This window comes from Rattus rattus, chromosome 5 (assembly GCF_011064425.1).
Source record: "Rattus rattus isolate New Zealand chromosome 5, Rrattus_CSIRO_v1, whole genome shotgun sequence".
NCBI lineage: Eukaryota > Metazoa > Chordata > Mammalia > Rodentia > Muridae > Rattus > Rattus rattus.
In genome coordinates this window covers 88,749,611-88,768,483 of record NC_046158.1, presented here as the reverse complement: position 1 = coordinate 88,768,483, position 18,873 = coordinate 88,749,611, and positions in this window count along the sequence as shown.

The following is an 18,873-nucleotide window of genomic DNA, read 5'->3' as shown; positions in this document are numbered from 1 at the left end:
AATTTTCTTTCTTAGTTATAGCAATGTAGAACACAAGTTCAGTCGATAGTGATATGCTTCAGAGTCTTCCACTTCTCTCTCTCAAAAGAGAGACTATTTGTCTAATAGACACGGAATATATGTTTCATAGAAATGGTAGACTGCTCTTTTATTCTTGCTCAGTGATTTTGAGCAATTTAAGCTCAGATCTCGCTTTGTAAAAGAATTACAAACAATTACAGACTCTTTTGATACAGAAAGTATCTTATAATTGGATATGCATTGGGAATTAAGTGAAGCACATTACAGCTTTGTGATGACAAGCCAAGAATTACATCATGTTGCCTCTTCCATCACATGACTGCAATTTCATGTGAAATGATCTGGCGTCTATGGCCCATCTGCTCCTGAAGCTTTTCTACCAAGCTGCCAGAAAAACAGTGGAGAAACCAGAATCATTTTATGCAGACATTGATAAATTTACTAGCATTATAATTCTCGCCTGAGTACTTACAGCCATTCGTTTCATGTTTTATGAAGTGTAATGTCTTCAAGATTCTCCACGGTCATCCCAGAAATGCTTCAGTCAAAATTGCTCATTAAAATAGCTCTATAAATTACCGCCAGTCATTTTTTCCAGTACCCTAAAAGAGGAGTTGCAATTAGATGCCTACATAAGTTTGAATTTCAATTTCAAATTTATCTCACTACCTGTTTTCAATGCAAGACACAGATGATTGCTGATTTTTACCTAACTTCTGTTAAACAGCTGATGAAATGGACATTCAGCAAAATGAGTGACCTACTATCACACAATTGTTTGGAGTCGAAGAAATGATGATTACCCTGGAAATTTTTATTTGTAACAGTTTTATCCATTTTCAAGATGATTTTGGTGAAATAATAGTGTACTGATATAAGCAGGTATTCAGATAAAAATGTGAGTTCCAAGGTCACTAAACTACATATTACTCCACTGTCACTGGATGTTCACAATGGTTAAAATTCAAAGGGTTCTGAAACCTGGCAACTAAAACAAAATGTTTAGCACAGCATCCTCCATCTTGTGAATGAGCTACAAAAATACAGTACATATTTTTCAAAACCACTACACTAGGACGTGTAAGCATTGCTTCACCTCTGCATGAAGATTATTTAAACAGAGTAAGTATGCCTGAGACAGATATTTTCTTCATAGTCTAGAAATGATGAATAATGAATAAGTATTTTTCAATTGAGTGATGAGATTCAAGAAATTTAGAAGTAGAGACCAAGAGTTTAACAGGTTTTGAAAAGTTGTGTGTGTGTGTGTGTGTGTGTGTGTGTGTGTGTGTGTATGCACGCGCGCGCGCGTGTGTGTAGAGGGGATGTTTTGACTGCATGAGGACATGTGTACTACATGTATGTCTTGTGCCTGTGGAGGTCATAAAAAGACATTGATCCCCTGGACCTGGAACTAGAGGTGCACGTGAGCCACCGTATGGATGCTGGAGATTGAATCTGGTTCCTTCGCAAGAGTAATAGTGCTCTTGATCAATGAGTCATGTTTCCAGCCCTGAGACCAAACATATTGATAACAGATTTTAGAAGCATAGACCAGTTTGTTGAAACCAAAGAGAAAAGTTTATTTAAAATTTTAACAATCTAGAGAAATACATGTTTAATGCATGGCAGATACAGAAAAATACAAAGAAAATAGGAAGTGATGTGATAAATTAAATGAGCTAATAACCATATGCTAATCACATATCAATCTTGTATTGTTATAAACTATAGCCAGAATTCAAATTAGTTGAAAATATATGCCTATAAGTTTAAAGAGAAAAATAAAGTGAATTTTCTTAGATCTAGCACTCAGGCTGAGAAATATAACATCACAAGGCCCTTACAAATCCCTGCATGCCCCGATTTCATTCTCCGCAAGAATTTTGGTTATGAACTTTCTTTTCTTCATGGACACTATTACCGATGTGTGTATCTTGACCCATTGCACTGTTTAGTTAGGATTGTTTTTAAATTTTACGTAAATGAAAATACCCTGTAGGTATTTGCTTGTGACTCGATTCCTTTAATTCAATTCAACATTTTTATACTTCTTAAGGCAGATAATTGCTAGCTATAGTTTATTAATATTATTGTTCTATACTATTCCATTGTGAAAATACACCATGAGTTATAAATTAGACTGCCTAACGTGGTTAGTTCCTTCTCCAGTTTCCTCTGACACATTTGTTATCTTCTATGTCTCACACTGCACAACCAACTGCTTGCTCTTTCTAAGTTACATACTTAGGAATAGGACACTTAATCATACAGTAGATACATAGTTAATATCAGGCAAAGGGGAGCTGCTTATCCAAAGTGTACAGATGCATAGTCTCCATAGACTATGAGCTATCTCCTTGCTCCTGAAGCTTAGAAACTTTCATGTTATGCATAGTAAGTCTGCCAGGGTTGTGATGGCTGCCAATGGTTTTAACTTCTAGTACTTTCCAGGAGGCTGAATGTCATTTCTTTATCTGGTTATTTATTTTTCACTGCTTCTGATTTGCATAAATTTAATGTATATTTTTCGGATTGGATATGAGTGTTTTACAGTAATTTTTCTCAGTTTAGACTTTTGTTTCCTTTTTTTTTTTTTTTTGGAGCTGGGGACCGAACCCAGGGCCTTGCGCTTCCTAGGCAAGCGCTCTACCACTGAGCTAAATCCCCAACCCCTCCTTTTAAAACCAAAAATAAAAAACCTCCTGTAATGCTTTTTGGTCCGAGAAAAACATTGATTCTAGTATAGTATTTCTCTTTTTCACCTGAACATATTATATATCTGTTTTGAAAGTATCTTTTCTAGCTAGAAATACTAAATATCCACTACATTGTCTTCTAAAAAATTTTTTTGCTTTTCATATTTATCTTTAATTTAACTGGGCCTGATATTTGCTAATTTTATGACACAGGAGTCTATTTTTCATATTAAAGCAAATAGTTTTAACACTATTTATGGAAATCATTTATTGGTCTGCAGCAGGCCCTCTATTATATATGAACAGGTAAACTAGGAAGACTGTTTTTCCAAACTCTCAAACTTATCCATTAGTGTAAGGTTCGGCTGGCACCTATTCTTATGGGTACTGTAAAGGCTTCCTCTCTTAATCCGTCCTCACCTCATGAAACAAACAGTGTTGTCCCTTAATAATCAAATCACTTAATAGATATCTGAAAGTTGGGTACATGTTGGTGGTTAATAAAATTTAGTGTAACCCTTGTTGGCTCTTACGTGTTTTGCAAATTGGTGAGTCTCAAAAGCAAACTTTGTCCCAAAATTACCTATTTCACTGTCTAGATCTCTATCTTAGTGAGTCAGCTAAGTAAAACTGATTATATTATTGGTATATTGTGAATTCTCTGAGCATCAATTTTCTTATTTTAATGGTAATAAGTTCTGTATAAACAACACCTTAGCTAGTTAGATACTTTGTTGTGGCGCTTTTCTCTCTTCTGTTGGTCTCTTGGAGATAATGAAATTCTAGTCTAGGAAGTGAGTTATATGATTCAAAGGAAGTCACACATCCCTCAAAAGATAGCATGATGTCAATAGTAGCATGAATTAAGAAAATTAAAAGCCAATGCAGACTAAATGTATTCAGCTCATTTGAGAAAAAGATTTGGCAAAACTCAGCAATGTTTTGAGACCTCAAGATCATCTTGTCCAATAAAGTCAGCTATTGTTCTGTGACAGAAAGATCCAAACATTCTCTCTGACACCCAAAATACAGAACAGATATGCTACACTGTAATTAAATCAGAGCCCTCATTCACATTGGCCTTCTTCTTGACCTTGCCTGTGCACAGAGGCATCTCATTCAGACCTCACAGCTGTTGTGAAGAAACACTTGATTTCTGCCAAGATCTCAGGAGGATAGAATCACCATGAGTCAGAATTTCTACAGAACCAATAGAACTTTTTTTGGTACACACAGGCTCATCAATCTTAATATTGACCTTCCTGCCAGAAATGAATGCAGGTAAATTTTGATCCTAAAACATTCCTCACAATTTGATTTGGAAACAACTGAATCAAATTCTTCTATTGCTTTACTGTAAGTTTTAAATAATTTCCCATTGGAGAAAAAATGGCTGTCTGTCCTTTCAAGCTGCCCACACAATAACCTAGTACTATCACCCTTGAGAGCTAAGGCAGAGGGATTTATAACTTGAACCAGACCATTTTACAACAGAAAAAGAAAACGTTAATGGCTTGCGTGGATCTATTTCAACTGGCGTTTTTCTAACAGGTCAAACTATTTGCTAAAGTTAGGGCTTGTTCCTTCTCATTTGTGGTATCTGGTTTCACAAATGCTAAGAGTAAACACACTGGCCAATGCTCTTCCTCCTGTGTGTTTAATGGTTGTCTTAGCAGGTTATTTAAATGCCTCAACTCCTTTATCCTGCTGCCATTTAGACTGGCCTGCAGTGATTATTCTGGCCTTTGACACACATACAGTACATGTGTTCTGGAATCAATTTATATAGATGAATTCATAACTCCTTTGCTTTGTATTGTTTTCTGACTTTGACAAGCCCCCAAATTTTCCTCAATGTTCCACCTATTTAATCATGCTTATAATAGGATCCACGATGTATAAAAATGATTATATGGGATGCCATCACAAGAAGCAAACATTTCACTAGTGTTTGTGGTATAACATTAAGCTCATGGGTAACATATGGGATGCACCCCAATCCAATTCAGTCCTACATGGTAGCAGATTAAATCACTATCTTAAATCTAGTCCACTATCTTAAATCTAGTCCAAGCTATCTACATGTGTCAGTAATGTAAATGAACACACAATACATTTTCACTAAAAACATTATAATTATAGTCTACACTCTTCTTACCAAATATGACATTGCAGCAAGGAAGTGATTAAAAGAGCAGAAATAAGAATAAAAGGAGAAAGCCTTAAGAAACTCTAAGACATTTTACTATGTCAGCCTTATCAAGTGTACAGAACACTCATGCCTTAGCTCCTTTCCAATCCAATTTCTAATCCAACCCACTCCTGTTCCCTCCCTTGAATTTCTTGAACCTGTTCTGTTGACAGACTCTTTTGTGGATACTGGGTCTTAGAATTTGGCTACTCAACCTGTAACAAGAAGGAGACAAAAGAGTTAGAATGTTCAAGAGTTCCCACACTGAGTTCACTGATTTGGAATCTTTAACATGATGTCCAGGAACATGTCATATAATTTGGATATGAGAAGCATACCCTAGAAGACGCTCTACCCTCATTCTTTAGAACTGGAGAGAACAGTCTTTTTTACGCTAAATGTAAATTTACCTCTTTCTAGCTCAGTGTTTAACCAAATCCAGTTCATTATTCATCCCATGCAGGCTTGTCATCATCACCCTTCACCAGGCATGTGTCCATTTCATAGATTCAGAAGGAAGAACTGGCCTTCTTTCCAATCCATGTCACTTACTGGTACATCATATCATTCACGATTATCAGAATCTAAGTAAGCAGTCTGGGTCTGTCTTGAAAGAGCACCATTACTATCAATTGCTTCTGCCAAAACATTTGAGCATTTAAATTGTCCACACTTGTAATCACATTTCTCCTACCCTGCCTTTTAACTATTGCCTATTCTCAGTGATCTTAAAAATCCCATAACCTCATGTTCTTATTTAACAAAACTCAAAGAAGTAGTTTAATAATAATTTTAAGATTTTTCATCTCCCCAACTAATTATATGTGTGTGTCTGTATGTTGTGCACATGTTTGTACGTTTGTTTGTGTGCACAGGTGCATGCATATGTGAATCACTGTGAAGATCAGTCATGAATATTGGGTAGCTTCTTCTATTGCTTTTTACTATATTTTTTGAAACAGAATCTCTCAGTAAATCAGTAACTTGATGTTATAGGCATTCTCAGTAGCACAAGTTTCCAGGGATCTCCCTTTACATACCCAGTATTTTTCTAACAGACACATGCCACCATTCCCAGCATTTACATGGATGCTGGGTATCTAAAGTCAAGACATTTGAATTACATTGTCTAATTCAAAGGCAGTAACTGTACAAGCAATATTTCAGTATTCCATAGTACTACCTAGTTTTCAACTAAGGCTTTGGTTAGTCATTTTTTGTTTTTTTGATTACTGGAGAGCTTGCAGGGACTCATAATTAGAACTTAGAATTGTTTTACTGAAAACAATAGAAAACCAAATATTTTTGCTTTTATAATTGTTATCAAATATGCACTTCTCATGGGTTCCTGTAGTTCACATAATTTATCTGAAAGTAAAGAGTATTCCTGGCATCAGTACAGCTATTTTAACTTTCATTTTAATGAAGAAGATTTAATGTAATAAAAGCAGCATGGAGTTCTAAATTTCTGTTTTCCAGTCCCTGAAATCACCAGCTATAAACTTTAAAAATAAGCTAAGTACAGTCATTCATCTTGTTGTTTTAAATCTATTTTATGTGTGTGTGTGCACACACACGGGCGCACGCATGCCTATGTTTGCTTACTTGTATGTAAATGAATCATATCCATGACGGTGCCCATAGAAGCTAAAATATAAAATAAAATATAGCTAGATCTAAAGTTACAGGTGATTGTGAGCTACCTGATGTAGATACAATTGACCCAGATTCACTGCATAACCAATGAGGATGTGAAGTATCTGAGCCCCCTTTCCAGTCTCCATCCTGTTTTCTTATGTGAAAGAGAAGAATGGTTATATCCTGAAGTCTCTGTGATGAGCTTAATATGATAAAGTTTATGAAGAAAACTTAAAACCCTAACAACATGGAGACCATGCCGAACTTACTTCTTTTTTTTTTTTTTTTTAAACTTCTGGCCACTCACAATCTCAATTAGTTTGTAACTAATTCCCTTAAGACTGGTGTATTTACTTTAATCTTGATTTCCACACTATTGCATTCTGCTTTACTTTAACTTTTTTATTGGTTATTTTATTTATTAACATTTCAAATGTTATCCCACTTCCTAGTTTCCCCTCCACAAACCATGTATCCTTCCCCTTCTCCCACCTGCTTCTATGTGGGTGCTCCCCACCCACCCACTCCTACCTCATTACCCTATGCTGGGGCATCAAGTCTTTACAGGACCAAGGGCCTCCCCTTTCACTGATGTCAGATAAGGTAATACTCTGCTACATGTGCAATTTGAGCCATGTGATGTTGTTCCATGTGTTTGGTTGGTGGTTAAGACCCTAGGAGTTCTAGGAGGGGCTGATGGGTTGATATTGTTATTCCTCCTATGGGGTTGCAAATCCCTTCAGCTCCTTCAGTCCTTCACCTAACTCCTCTGGTTGGGTATCCATGCTTAGTCTGATGAGTGGCTGAGAGCACCTGGATCTGTACTGGTCAGGTTCTTGCAGATCCTCTCAGGGGACAGCTATACCAGGCTCCTGTCAGCAAGCTTCATGGTACCAGCAGTAGTGTCTAGGTTTGGTGCTGATACAACAGTCAAACAAAATGTGAAATAGAAAAAGCTCCTAACCCAAAACATCCAGGAAATCCAGGACACAATGAAAAGACTAAACCTAAGAATGATAGGTATGGAAGACAGCAAAGATTCCCAACCCAAAGGGCCAGTAAACACCGTCAACAAAATTAAAGAAGAAAACGTCCCTAACCTAAAGAAAGAGATGCCCATAAACATACAAGAAGCCTACAGAACTCCGAATAGATTGGACCAGAAAAGAAATTCCTCCCGTCACATAATAGTCAAAACACCGAATGCACAAATCAAAGAAAGAATATTAAAAGCAGTAAGGGAAAAAGGTCAAGTAACATGTAAAGGCAGATCTATCAGAATCACACCAGACTTCTCGCCAGAGACTAGGAAAGCCAGAAGATCCTGGGAAGATGTCATATAGATCCTAAGAGAACACAAATGCCAGGCCAGGCTACTATATCCAACCAAACTCTCAATTAACATAGATGAAGAAACCAAGATTTTCCATGACAAAACAAAATTTACACAATATCTTTCTACAAATCCAGTCCTACAAAATATAACAAATGGAAAACTCCAACACAAGGAGGGAAACTAAAAAGCCAGAAAGTAATCTTCTTACAACAAACCCCAAAAGAAGAGAGCCATACAAACATAATTCTACCTCTAACAACAAAAATTACAGGAAGCACAATCACTATTCCTGAATATCTCTTAACATCAATGGGCTCATTTCTCCAATAAAAAGACATAGACTAACAGTGGATATGTACATCCACTTCAGGATACAGAATTTTGCTGCATACAGGAAACATATATCAGGGGTAAAGACAGACATTACCACAAAGTAAAAGGCTGGGAAAAAATTTCCAATGGACCTAAGAAACTGGATTAGCCATTCTAATATTGAATAAAATCAACTTTCAACCAAAAGGGATCAAAAACAATGAGGAAGGACACTTCATACTCTTCAAAGGAAAAATCTACCAAGATGAACTCTCAATTCTGAACATCTCTGCCCCAAATGCAAGGGCATTTACATTTTTAAATGAAATGTTACTAAAGCTCAAAGCACACATTGAACCTTACCTTAACTTTTTTTTATATATTTGAGTTATTAGTGTGTGAGTGTATGTGAATGTATGTGTATTGTGCTCACATTTTTCTCAGTCGATATTCTCAGTTATAAAGTTTGATGTTCTACACAATGGAATATTACTCAGCTATCAAAAACAATGCCTTTATGAAATTCATAGGCAAATGGTTGGAACTGGAAAATATCATCCTGAGTGAGCTAACCCAATCACAGAAAAACACACATGGTATGCACTCATTGATAAGTGGATATTAGCCCAAATGCTCGAATTACCCTAGATGCACAGAACACATGAAACTCAAGACGGATGATCAAAATGTGAATACTTCACTCCTTCTTTAAAAGAGACAAGAATACCCTTATTTGCAGGGAATAGAGGCAAATTAAAACAGACACAGGAAGGAACACCCGTTCAGGTCTGCCCCACATGTAACCCATACATATACAGCCACCCAATTAGACAAGATGGATGAAGCAAGAACAGTGCAAGTGTAGATGCTCCTGAGGAGACACAGCCAGAATACAGCAAATACAAGGCGAATGCCAGCCAGCAAACCACTGAACTGAGAATGGGACCCCGTTGAAGGAATCAGAGAAAAAAACTGGAAAGAGCTTGAAGGGGCTCGAGGACCTCTTATGAACAACAATGCCAAGCAACCAGAGCTTCCAGGGACTAAGCCACTACCTAAAGACTATACATGGACTGACCCTGGGCTCCAACCTCATAGGTAGCAATGAATATCCTAGTAAGATCACCAGTGTAAGGGGAAGCCCTGGGTCATGCTAAGACTGAACCCCAGTGAACGTGATTGTTGGGGGAGGGCAGCAATGGTGGGAGGATGGGAGGGAACAACCATAAAGAAGGGGAGGGAAGGGGTTAGGGGATGTTGGCCCGAAACCGGGGAAAAAGGGAATAACACTCGAAATGTAAATAAGAAATATCAAGTTAATAAAATAAAAAAATAAAAAAATAAAGTTTGATGTTAAAATTTAATTATTCTTTTGAAAATAATGCCATTTTGTATTATTTTAGAATTGATTAATTCAAAATATTTTAAATTTTGAATTTGGATTTGACTATAAAACAACTTGTGCTTTCCTCCCTCCAAGGGAACAGTGGAAAATTCAGAATTAACTAAGGAGTTGTGTAATGGTTCAGACGACTGAAGAAGATTAAAATTCTTTTAAAATGAATTTTTTGTGAGAGGTTCCTTTGGTTCATTCTTTGAAAAAATAAGTGGTCCAGTCTTGGAAATCACTGTGCTTATTCAATTATCTCTAGACTTCTGGACATTTCCAAGAATATTTATCAAAAGGTATGCAAGAATGGTAGAAATTAGTCAGAAAAGCAGTTAAACATTTTTATAGGACAGAGCTTTCAACACATGGCAGTGGTGAATGTTTTTGTATGTTTGGAGACAAACTAATAAATTTATTTTTACCTCATGGCTCACGCCAAGGTAAATTCCAGAAAAAGTAAAATTCAGTGTCAGAAAATGAAGTAACCCAAGCATGAAATAAATCCGTAATCCCAGTACTCAGAAAGCAGAGGTAGAAAGATAATAGCAAGTTCAAGGCAGGCATAGGCTAAATAAAAGAATTCAAGGTTAATCAGATCTATTCAATGAGAACTTGTGCCCCACAAACAGAAAAGTCACCATAAGAGCCTCATTTATAATAGTCAGAAGCTGGAAAGAACCCAGATGCCCTTCAACAGAGGAATGGATGCAGAAAATTAGGTACATTTACACAATGGAGTACTACTCAGCTATCAAAAACAATGACTTCATGGAATTCATAGGCAAATGGATTGAACTAGAAAATATCATCCTGAGTTAGATAACCAATCACAGAAAAACACACATGGTATGCACTCACTGATAAATGGATATTAACCCAAAAACTTGAATTAGACCAAGATACAATCCACAGACCAAATGAAGCTCAAAAAGGAGGACAACCAAAATGATGATGCTTTACTCCTTCTTAAAAGGGGGAACAAAAATATTCATAGGAGGGGATATGGAAGCAAAGTTTGGAGCAGGGACTGAAGGAACCACCATTGAGAGCCTGCCCCACATGTGGCCCATATATATATAGCCACCAAAACTAGATAAGATTGATGAAGCTAAGTGCATACTGACAGAAACCAGATATAAATGTCTCCTGAAAGACACAGCATGTCAAATACAGAGGCAAATGCTAGCAGCAAACCACTGAACTGAGAACAGGATCCCCATTGGAGGAATTAGAGAAAGGATTGAAAGAGCTAAAGAGGCTTGCAACCCCGTAAGAACAGTAATGTAAACCAACCATAGCTCCCAGGGACTAAACCATTACCCAAAGACTATACATGGACTGACCCATGGCTCCAACTGCATATGTAGCAGAGGATGGTATTGTTGGGGCACCAATGGAAGGGGAAGCCCTTGGTCCTGCCAAGGTTGGACCCCCAGTGCAGGAGAATACAGGGGGAGTTCAGTAAAGGGGAATGTATGGGGGGAAATACCCGTGTTGGGGGAGGGGGGGAGGAATGGGGGGCTTATGGACAGCAAACCACCGGGAAGGTTTTTTGAAATGTATGTAAAGAAATATATCTAATAAAAACTTTTTTTAAAAAATGAAAAGGAAAAAAAGAACCTGACCTGGAGTTATTTGTATTCATGAGAAAGGTGTGCCACCCAATGGCAAGTATTAAAACAAACAAACAGGCCGTCATTATTCTCCTCCTCCTCCTCCTCCCTCCTCCTCCTCCTCCTCCTCCTCCTCCTCCTCCTCCTCCTCCTTCTCCTCCTCTTCCTTCCTTCTTCTTTCTTTTCTTCTTCTTCTCCTTCTTCCCTCATCCTCTTCATCATCATCATCCTCACCCTCCTTCTTCTTTTCCCTTATTCACAACTTTTGCTTATGCCATAGATATTTGTCATGTAATTGTGATTGTCAAGGTGAGTACAGAGCTCAAAAGTACAAACTATTGTACAAGTTATCATTCAGTAGTAACTAAAATCTTCCAAAAATTACTTCATACTGAAACTGCTTTCTTTGTTATCTCTCATGGAGTTGGTGGTATAACTATCCTGTCTTCTTTGTCCATTCTATGATATTATGAGATTGGACAATATATTATTATGCTCTGTCAGACAAAAAACATGAGTTATTGTTGTTGTTCTTGTTTTTATTGTTGTTCATCTGAGCTACAACTCCACCTTGACACATTTGAACTTAAAAACCAGAACATCACAGAGCCTTCCTTGTATCTCTAGCTTCACATCAAATATTGGTCCGTGGTTCTCTGGTTGCTTATAATCACTCATTGATAGATGGCATAACATGAATAGGTTAATGAGGAGAGATAACAAAAAAGCATGAAGACCATGATGATTCACCCTCACTAGTCACAAAATCTCTTGCTCTGCCATCATACAGAAACGTGTTCCAAGAAAAGCCAGTCATTCCATAACCTACAACTCTCTGCCTCTCCTTCAATTCCTGACACCATGATCGGGATATGTGTCCCTGATTCAAGAGTCTGTTATACAAGATGAAACTATTGCTTATATTTTCCAAAAATATTGGAACTAGAAAGAGCTATGGAACTTATCAGAGTTCATATTTTTCCTTACACTTTCAATGAATTCATAACCATAGTGATAGCATTAGATCAAGTTGAAAAAATCCAATGTTAGTAATTGACACTACATTAGAAGTCTCCTTGATTTAAAGAAGTCCTCTTTCTATAACTTTGTGACTTGTTTCATAATCATAAAGAACAACAAATGACTTATTATGTAAAATATATGTTCTTTAACATACATTTTCAAAAAAAAATTCGAGTATATCAACTCAGTCTCCTAGATTCAGTCTCTCACTAAACTTGGAGCTGCCTAGCAACCAGCAAGTCCCATGGATCTTCTGCTTCCCATAGTACAGAAATTGCAGCTGGATGTATGACTATGTCCAGCTTTCAATGGGTTCTAATGATAAAAATTCAGGTCTCCAGTCTGGTGTAGTTAAATGTTTAAATTAGATAATGACTTTAAATCCAAACATACTATAAATTATTAATAAATGTTAATGATGTTCAATAATGATTAGAAAGATACAAAGACAAATGTGGTAGGCAAAGGAATAGGTTTGAAATGTTATTTAATGATTAAACATTAGAAATAGCAGAATAAGTAGAAAAGATAACCTAAAGCTTTCAAATATTTATAGAATCAGAGATAGCAATAAGTACATTCAGATTTGAAAGGGAAAAGAAAACACCTTCAGAGATGCGAGAGAGCATGACCTCACCTCTCCGATGCAAAACATTAGGATGATTAGTCTATTCAACAGCTAATACTCTAGTGAAAACACACTATCCCCATATTCTGTAGCCCTAAGTTCTTAATGCTCTTTTCATCATTATGCCTCAAAATGACATCCCCAGACTAGAAGCCCTCAAGAATTCTCTGGAGTTCATTAGAAATGTAAGGTATTGGTGTACTGGGATCCCTGCGACCACCTGATGCAGATTCCCTGCACAACCAGAGATCCATGAGCCTTCCAGTTTCCACCTGTGCTAAGAACAGAGCCTCAGTTTTGTATCTGAAACCCACACGCCCCATACCCTAGTTGCAGCTTGACTCCCCAGGTATTCTGACACATCTATGATCACAGGATCACAGGCTCACAGGATCACAGGAAGAACAGGCTCCAGTCAGAAACAGGGAGGTCAGATAACACCAGAGATAACCAGATGGTAAGAGGCAAGTGTGAGAAAATAAGCAACAAAAACCAATTTGACTTGGCAACAACAGAACCCAGTTCTCTCACCACAGCAAATCCTGGATATCCCAACACACCTATAAAATAAGATTCAAATCTAAATTCTCATTTTATGAAGATGACAGAGGACTTTAAGAAGGAAATAAATAACTCCCTTAAAGAAATACAGGAGAACACAGCAAGCAGAAACCCTTAAAAAGGAAACACATAAATCCCTTAAAGAAATACATAAGAACATAATCAAACAGGTGGAGGAATTTAACAAAACTGGCCTGGATCTAAAAATGGAAATAGAAACATTAAAGAAAACACAAAAGGTGACAGCCCTAGAGATAGAACACCTAGGGAAAAGAACAGGAGTCAAAGATACAGAATACAAGAAATAGAAGAGAGAATCTTAGCAGTAGCTATACTGTAGAAGACATCATCACAACAGTCAAGGGAAATACAAAAAGCAAAAACTCCTATCAATAGGAGGAGAGGGCCTTGGTCCAATAAAGAATCGATGCCCCAGTATATGTCAGGGTGGGGAGGCATGCATGGGTAGGTGGGTGGGGGAGCATACACATAGAAGCAGAGGGAGGAGGATGGAATAGAGCTTTCCAGAGGGGAAACCAGGAAAGGGTATAATGTGTGATATGTAAAGAAATAAAAAATCTGATCAATAAAAAAAAACTCCTGTCTCAAAATATTCAAGAAACCAGGACACAATGAAAAGACAGAACCTGGGAATAATATGTATAGAAGAGAGTGAAGATTCCCAACTCAAAAGGCCAGCAAACAACTTGAACAAAATTAAAGAAGTAAACTTCCCTAACCTAAAGAAAGAAATGCCAAAGCAATATACAGCAAACCAATAGCCACCAAAAAATGCCCATAAACATACAAGAAGCCTACAGAACACCAAACGGATGGAACCAGAAAAGAAATTCCTCTTGTCACATAATAATTAAAACACCAAATGCACAGAACATAGAAAGAATATTGAAAGTAGTAAGTGAAAAAGATCAAGTAACATATGAAGGGAGACCTATCAGAATTACACCAGACTTCTCAACAAACTCTGAAACCCAGAAGATCCTGGGCAGATGTTATACAGACCTTAAGAGAACAAAAATGACAGCCTTGGTAGGCTACTGTACCCAGCAAACACATGATTACCATAGATGGAGAAACCAAGGTATTCCAAGACAAAACCAAGTTTGAACAATATTTTTCCACAAACCTAACCCCACAGATAATAATAGAAGGAAAATTCCAACTCAAGGAGGGAAACTCCACCCGAGAAAAAACAAGAAATTAATCTTTTCACAACAAACCCAAAAGAAGAGAAACATGCAAACATAATTCCACCTCTAACAACAAAAATAACAGGAACAAACAATTATTGGTCCTTATTATCTCTCAACATCAATGGACTCAATTACCCAATAAAAAGACATAGACCAATAGAGTGGATATGTGACCAGAATCCAGCATTTTGCTGCATACAGGAAACTCACCTTAGTGACAAAGACAGGCATTACCTCAAAGTAAAAGGCTGGGAATTTTTTTCCAAGCAAAAGACCCCAAGAAAAAGCTGGACTAGTCAGTCATTCTAATATCCAAAACAATAGACTTTCAACCAAAAAGTTGTCAAAAATATGGGGCAGGACATTACATACTCATCAAAGGAAAAATCCACCAAGATAAACTCTCATTTCTGAAAATCTATGCCCCAAATGCAAGGGTACCCACATTTGTAAAAGAAACCTTACTAAAGTTCAAAGAACACATTACACAATAATAGTAGGAGATTTCAACACCCCACTCTCATCAATGGACAGATCATGGTAACAGAAACTAAACAGAGACACAGTGAAACAAAAAGAAGGTATGAAACAAATAGATTTAACGAATATCTACAGAATATTTCACCCAAAAGCAAAATAAAATACCTTCTTCTCAGCACCCCATGGTACCTTCTCAAAAATAAACTACATACTCAATCACAAAACAAACCTCAATAGATAAAAGAACATTGAATTAATCCCATGTATTCAGAACAAACCTCAACAGATAAAAGAACATTGAATTAATCCCATGTATTCAGAACAAACCTCAACAGATAAAAGAACATTGAATTAATCCCATGTATTCTATCAGACCACCATGGATTAAGGCTGATTTTTTGAATAGAAAAAAAAAAAACCAGAAAGCCCACAGACATGTGAACGCTGAACAACTATCTACTCAATGATAATTTGATTAGGGAAGAAATAAAGAAAGAAATAAAAGACTTCCAACACAATTCTTCATAGAGTTAATAAAAGCAATTCTTCATTTGCAATAACAAGAAACCCAGGGTAGCAAAAAATATTCTCAACAATAAAAGAACTTCTGGAGGACTCACTATCTCTGATCTTAAGCTATACTATAGAGCAGTGGCGATAAAAACTGCATGGTATTGGTACAGAGACAGACAAGTAGATCAATGGTACAGAATTGAAGACCTAGAAATGAACTCACACACCTATGCTCACTTGATCTTTGACCAAGGAGCTAAAACAATACAGTGGGAAAAAAACAGTACTTTCAACAAATGATGCTGGTTCAACTGGCAGTCTGCATATAGAAGAATGCAAATTGATCCATTCTTATCCCTTTGTGCAAAGCTCAAGTCCAAGTGGATTAAGGACCTTCACATAAAACCAGATACGATGAATCTAATAGAAGAGAAAGTGAGGAAAAGCCTTGAATACTTGGGCACAAGGGAAAACTTCTTGAACAGAACACCAATGGCTTATGTTTTAAGATCAACAATCAAATATTGGGACCTCATAATATTGAAACACTTCTATAAGGCAAAGTACACTGTCAATAGGACAAAACAGTAATCCACAGATTGGGAAAAGATCTTTACTAACCGTTCATCCAATAGAAGTCTAACATCCAAAATATACAAAGAACTCAAGAAAGTAGACTCCAGAGAACCAAACAACCCTATTAAAAAAATGGGGTAGAGTGAAATAGAGAATTCTCAATTGAGGAATCTTTCGTGGCTGAGAAGCACTTAAGGAAATGTTCAATATCCTTAGTCATCAGGGAAATTCAAATCAAAATGACTTCACACCTATCAGAATGGCTAAGATAAAAATCTCGGGTGACAGCAGATGCTGGCAAGGATGTGAAGAAAGAGGAACACCCCTCCATTGCTGATGGGATTGTAAGTTCATACAACCACTCTGGAAATTAGTCTGACAGTTGCTCAGAAAAATGGTTATAGTACTACCTTAGGACCCAGCTATAACACTCCTGGGTATATACCCAAAAGACGCTCTAACATATATGAAGGACACATGCTCCACTATGTTCATAGCAGCTTTATTTATAATAGCCAGAAGCTGAAAACAACACAGATGTTCCTCAACAGAAGAGTGGATACAGAAAATGTACATTCACACATTGGAGTACTACTCAGTCATTAAAAACAATCACTTTATGAAATTTGCATGCAAATGGACAAAACTAGAAAATATCCTGAGTGAGATAATACAGTCACAAAAGAACACACATCATATGTACTCACTGATAAGTGGATATTAGGGAAAAAAGCTCGGAATACCCATGATACAACTTCAGACTATATGAAGGTCGAGAAAAAGGAAGACCAAATTGTGGGTGCTTCAGTCCTACTTAGAAAGAGGAACAAAATCATCTTGGCAGGTTGAGAAGGGGAGGGACTTGGAAAGAGATGAGGCAGAAAGGAAAAGGGGGCAGGATTAGATGTGGAGGAAGATGGTCAAGATGTATAGAGGGTCAGGAAATTGATCAGAGGTGTTAGCAATAGGGGATGGGGAACTGGGGGTAGCCACCACAAAGTCCCAGATGCCATAAAAACAAGATGCTCCCCGACCCAACAAAAGGGACAGAGGACCTGTACAGACAATATCCAGAGGCATGGGCCCCTGTTCAGTGATGGTGTCACCCACCCTTCACAAATTTTTAACTCAGAATTGCTTCCGTCTAAAGGGAATACAGGGACAAAAAGTGGAGCAGAGACTAAGGAAAGGCCACCCAGAGACTGCCCCACCTGGGGATCCATCCCATATGCAGCCACCAAACCCATAGGCTTGCTGATGCCAAGAAGTGTTTGCGGACAGGAGCCTGATATGGAGGCTCCTGAGAGGCTCTGCCAGAGCCTTACTGATACAGATGTGGATGCTTGCAGCCAACCATCGGACTGAGCACTAGGATCCCAATGGACAAGTAAGGGGAAGGAATGAAGGAGCTGAAGGGGTTTGCAACCACATAAGAAGAACAAAAATATCAACCAACCAGACCCCCAGAGCTCCCAGGGACAAAACCACCAACCAGAGTACACATGAAGGGACCATGGTTCCAGCTGCATATGTAGCAGAGGATGGCATTGTTTGTCATCAATAGGAGGAGAAGCCCTTGGTCCTATGAAAACTTGATGCCCCAGCGTAGGGGAATGATAGGGCAGTGGGGCAGGAGTGGGTGGCTAGGTGGGGGAACACCCTCATAGAGGCAGAGGGAGAGGGGGTGGAATGGGGTGTTTTTAGAGGGGAAACTGGAATTGAGGATAACATTTGAAATGTAAATATGCAAAATAACCAATAAAATATTTAAAAAGAAAAGAAAAAAGAAATGTAGGATATGATGCCTAGCTCCCCCCCACCAAAAGCCTACTGAATCATAATCAACATTTCAATAAAATCCCAAGGCAACTAATGAGACAAATAACTTTCTAGCAGCTTTCCATCCGCCAGCAGTGAGGAGAGGGGATCTGGAAGAGGCAATGACAATCAATAAGACAACCAAATCCCTAGGGTTTACTCTTAGACGGTGCTCTGATTAAAGGAATCGTCTCTGCTCACCACACAAAAGACCTGAATAATTGTACAGCATAGCAGCAGACTGCCTCGGTTTATTCCATTTCAATTTATGAGCCCTTAACGAGTCAGAGAAGAGACTACAAACAGATGTTAGGTTATTTGAAGTAAAATGGTTATGGAACAGAAACATTCATATATTTAAATTCCATAAAATAATAAAAATGATCACAAAACCGTGGCATTTTTTTTTGCATGCTCAAAGAGAAGATGTCGTGGCTTTTACCACTATGTTCAGATTTGGATCAAAACTCATGTGTTTCCTCAAACCATGTTTTATTTGACTTACATCCTTGCCATTGCAAACCCATGCCATTTTCTTTTGTATGTTTCAGGTATAATGCAGCCTAAAGTTGTACATACAGCAAATTACTTGTGACAGTGGTAATGCCGAAGAAACTTTCACAGAAACATGCCTCAATGAAACATCTGGAGTCATTCAAACTCAGACTGCAAGTATTTATTTTTATAGTCACAGTAGATCATCTCTGTTACATATTTTGCCAAACATTCAATTTTAATTTGTAAATTTATTTCCTTCTGTATATAGAGAGTAAAAAAATTAACATGTGGATACTGATAGATAGAATTAGATGTCAAAAGTGAAATAAACCAGTATTTATTCTTTCATATTTTTATTTCAA